Source organism: Schistocerca americana, chromosome 3 (assembly GCF_021461395.2).
Source record: "Schistocerca americana isolate TAMUIC-IGC-003095 chromosome 3, iqSchAmer2.1, whole genome shotgun sequence".
In the NCBI taxonomy this organism is placed as follows: domain Eukaryota; kingdom Metazoa; phylum Arthropoda; class Insecta; order Orthoptera; family Acrididae; genus Schistocerca; species Schistocerca americana.
In genome coordinates, this window is record NC_060121.1 from 660,784,033 (window position 1) to 660,789,407 (window position 5,375).

A 5,375-nucleotide genomic window follows, 5' to 3' on the forward strand; every position below is an offset into this window, starting at 1 on the left:
ACCTTATCTTCGGAAGTCTGTATTAATTCGGCCATCACTTTCATGTTGAGTTTTACGGGATCTTCTTAATTTAGAGTGAAGCCTTTAATTTTGGTAGTCTGTTTACCTTTATATGTTCGATAAGCATAGCTTTTTGGACCTGTAGTTATCCATTCAATGCCAAAATCGTCTTTGCCAAATTCATCTTTCCATTCGCCGAGCATGTAACCTGTTTTCACTGTGTTTGTGCCATCATCAGTGTAAACAACAGAATCTGTGTCGTAGTATACAACTTAAATTTGGTTAAATCTCTATAAATTTGTTTAAATTTGATTCAATTTGCTTAAATTTATTACCTACCTAAAGCAATAGTTTCAAGTTACCGCCACAAGAGGCTGAGATGTAGGTGGTCCGTGTTTTAATAGCTGTATTAGATGCTCTCATTCAGCTCTGGACATAAATCTTTATTTAAGCAATTAGAACCACTAACACCATCAAGTGTGTTAACCATCCTCTTGGAAAACGTGCACGAATTTTGCTCTAATAGTTTACTCCTACAGCTGAGGGCAGTTAGTACTGTGTTGCCTCCACAAGACCCTGCTCATTCAGTTCGAATATAATTTGTTTAAATTTTTATAAATTTATTATCTACATCATCACTTTCATGTTACCACCACAAGAGGTTGAGATAACGATATCTGTATTACAGGCACTCATTCAACTGAGAGTTATGCTTGAACATATGAATAGGAAGAGTATGGTCCTGCAAATAAATGCTTTCCACAAGAGGCAACTGCCTCCGACCGAAGAACTGACCAAGTTCGCCGCTACTAAAGCGCTTCGCGATATGCTATATATGTGTCGCGCGCGTTATGTCCATTAATAATAAGAACGACATCCGATTAGCCTACTATCAGACCCACTGACGTCTGCCGGACACAAACATCAGTTTTTCTCTAAGAACACTCAGGTCCGCCTGTGCTAGCCTTCCGCGCGGCCGAAGTCCCACAAAGGGGTCTGCTACGCTTTCAACTACCCAGTTTCAACAACTTTTCAAAGTCATCCAACCACTCACTTCCACATTTCCTATATATATATATATATATATATATATATATATATATATATATATATATATATATATATATCATGGGACGTATGTCACCTAGTTTATTTATTACGCTGATACAAAACACTCACCCTGACGGTGGTCTGGAGGGGGGAAAATTGGTGTGGAAAATGATTCAGCCTGTTCTGGGCTGCTGGGGAGAGGAAGGAGTGTACTTAATTTATTTTTGAACAATTTATATAGCTACGGATTTCACCTAATGTATTTATTACATTGATGGAAAACACTCACCATAACATACTTGGAGTCAATTTACAGTTTACAGACCTCGAAACTACTCCTAAGTAATGCATTATGCTGATGTGCAGAGATGCAAACAACTCGTAAATTACGGGGTCTTGCGGTGGCTAGCACAGTGGACTTGCATTCAGGAGACCGACGGTTCAATCCCGCGTCCGGCCATCCTGATTTAGGTTTTCCGTGATTTCAATAATCGCTCCAGACAAATGCCTGGATGGTTCCTTTGAAAGGGCACAGCCCCGTCCTTCCCTAATCCGATGAGACTGATGACCTCACTGTCTAGTCTCCTACCCCAAGCAACCCAACTCCTAAATTACCGAAATAATCCAGTACACACCATGCAGACGTGCAAACTACTCGCAGATCACCGAAATAATAATGAAAACACGCTCACAACGCATAAACACCCAAAAATGATTCAATACACACACTCAAAGCAAGTAAAAAAAAACCAACTTATCAACCACTCGCACCCTGGTTGTACTGGATGAAAAGCCCAAGTGCACCTCCTAACACATGTAAACTCTCCAGATGTGGGAGAGGAAGGTGTGGTTAGTGTACTTTATTTATTTTTCTTGGGAAACTGACCCAAATATCCATCATAACTACATAATTAATCACAAAGATCGGTCCCAATTACACAACTATATGCACAGTCCTGCACAAGGACGGCTTAAAATAGCAAAAACTAACTATGACATACAACTCCTGTTTTTCTGCTGGGAGAATATTATACTACTCCAAACTTACGTAAATATCGATCCTAATCACAAAGATCGGTCCTAATTACACAACTATATGCATTGCACTGGACAAGAACGGTTTCAGATATAAAACAGACAACTGGTGTTATCCTATTGGGGGGGGGGGGGGGGGGGGGAAATTACACCACTCGAAACCAGCGACAGAAGCACTCATACTCTGCCCTACACCTACAAGCTAGGGGTGAAAAACGTTCAACTGACCACATGCCAGTGTTAGACAGACAGGAGTTAAAAAAGAAGTTTATTACCTGCAAGCATAGACGATCTTTCGCTGTTTGACGTCGGAGTTCACAACACACACATACTAAAAAAATCCTAACTGAAGCCAATACATGCTATCACAGCTGATGGAAATACAAAAAAATTCATCATACTACTGGGGAAATTTTTGTCCTAATACTGAGTTCTCATCCATCTACAGTCACAAACTATGGAATAGAGCTATTGCGCCATCACTTTCCCGACTCTTGCAGCCCCGTTCTGGCACCATGGTGATGGTTCCCAGCCGGCCGGAGTGGCCGTGCGGTTCTAGGCGCTACAGTCTGGAACCGCGTGCCCGCTACAGTCGCAGGTTAGAATCCTGTCTCGGGCACGGATGTGTGTGATGTCCTTAAGTTAGTTAGGTTTAAGTAGTTCTAAGTTCTAGGGGACTGATGACCACAGCAGTTAAGTCCCGTAGTGCTCAGAGCCATTTGAACAATTTTTGATAGTCCCCACTGGCTGCATCATGCACATTTATAGATATAACAGGACAGGCCTCCAATTCCTCTATTTATTAGACTCTGTTTCATGTCATGTAGGACGCTCCGGCAGCGATCTTGTATGGGTCTGGTCCACTCGATTTAACATCATCTAGACTGCTATAATAAAGCAAAATATTCCAGACCATAATAAATGTCGTCTTTCCATGATAAAAGACAATGTACAGTTTTATAAGCAAAATCGGTATAGTAGGCACAAGGCAAACCTATCGGACATCTCCTACTACTGAGTATAATGCATCATCAATAACTGATTGCCTGCAATACGAATACACTAACTCAGGTCTATTGTGGGTCCTGGGAGCCTTCTGTGAGGCATACATGTACACAGACATACAGAAAACAGAACAATCTTTCTCCAAATGTGGAAGTGACTGGATACAATCGAGTACAGTGCTATACTACACCTCCCGATCCGTGCATTTGGTGTAGTTGTTGGCAGCTGTACTACGTTTACAAGCAATTTTGGAACACGGAACGACAGGTTATGTCATGATAGCATAGGCAGAACTGACATTAAATCGATAGAACTGCGAAAAATGAAAAAGTATAAATTGAGCGAATATACACTAAAATGGGGGGGGGGGGGGGAGATTGAGGAAGTACTTGCGTATCTTCTGGTTGGCGCAGAACAATCTGTACATGGGAGCACATATGTGAAAGCAAGATGAATCTGAGAAAACTTCGACATGGAAGCGAAGGGAACCAGGGAAGCAGTTACTTTTTTCCATCGAGGCAGCATTATATTGTATGTCCATTGAGATACGAGTGATACACGTGAATTGCCTACTGTATTTGACACTTTTCAGGAAGACAGAGAACCATTGGCCTCTAAACTTACATGCATCTGCATTAAAGGATAACAGAGTGGACGGGGTGAACGATTGAGATGGAGCTGTAAGGAGGTATGATTTAAGGGTAGACTGATGATGCATTCTAGAGAGGGGGAAGTTGCTGCACGTCAATTTTTCCACTATTCTGTCAGAATGCATCAGTCGTATGACATGGCCTGCATTTTCCTCGTATACAGCCATGTATTCTGTATGTGATTTAAAGCATTGTCTACTTGCAACCGTTAACAGTAAACCTATCGGTCATCAGAGGACTTCCATCTCATGTGTGTGATCAATCGTGACACATTCCTCTAAACGAACTGTGATTTATGTGGTGTACTCCATCCCCGCCTATCGCATCTTGGGTGTAAAATCCAGACTTCTGCTTAATAACTACGTTAGTGGTAGGTATTTGTGAGGTAGTGCAATCCCTGTGTATACATTTGCCTGACATATGTGCTGTTTACAGAGTTAGTGGCGGAATGACTTGTAATTTTCACATGTTGGACGCTGCTGCTATGTGTTTATCTGTTTCCTTGTAATAGGTGTTACCTGTTACTAAGGATCATTTTTATAGGGCTGATGCAGGTATAGTATAATTTCTGAACCATTATCGGATGTGAACAGTGGACACTATCATCTCTGAAACACTATATTGTGCTGGTATCTCATAGTCAATGTTTTAAAGTAGCTTTTTCGTTTTACAGTTCGATAACACATTTTATCTTAAAGAAACTGGGAAGAAGAATGTATGCACCCGAAATATATTTCTGACATTGGAATATTAACAGCGCTTTGTTCCATATGACTATTAGGTCTGAAACTCAAGCGATCTAACATTATAGCCCGTTTTAAGTGCGGAACATTGTAGACTTAGGAGCGCGTGTGTTTATGTTCTGGAATAATACTTTAAAATTGAAAGCTTGGTTGATTTACGTAAAAATACTTCGAACTCCACCTGTCTCGACCTTCATCACAAGTAAAATCCGCCCGTTACTTGTTCTTCTTAACCGTCTGCTATTACATCACAACACTTTCTATACATCGATAAGGAGAGTTAGTCTCGACATGGGCGCATCTCGAGACTTCTTGTGCACTTGGATAGGCGAGGACTCAGTAAACTCCATCCATTCACGAAACTTGAAATTTAGCGGTCTACTTCTGGAAGGTTGCAGATAAAATAGGTAGCAGTGCTGCAGGGCGGGTTGGTCAATGATAGTGTGAGGGGGTCTTTCACTCTCTGATTTAACCTAAGGCTGCAGGCATTCTCTGACTCCCATCAGCCTGGAGATAGAGCGTAAATTAAGCACTATGCTCGAGGTGTTAGAAATGTGTAGAGCGCTGTCTGATATACTTTGATCATGTATGTGTTCAAGAATTAGCAATGAATGGACGTACTGCACAGTCATCTATCCACATTCGCAACGATACTCATAAAGTGGAGGAGGGGCGGTTTAGCTGTGATACTGAAATTGGGAAACAAGCTGTCACATCATTGATCTGTGTTGAATTACAGTAAAAATTGTACACACAGTCAACTGTAATGCTTATTATCTACATCTACATCTACATCTACATACACACTCCGCAATCCACCATACGGTGCGTAGCGGAAGGTACCTCGTAACACAACTAGCATCTTCTCTCCCTGTTCCACTCCCAAACAGAA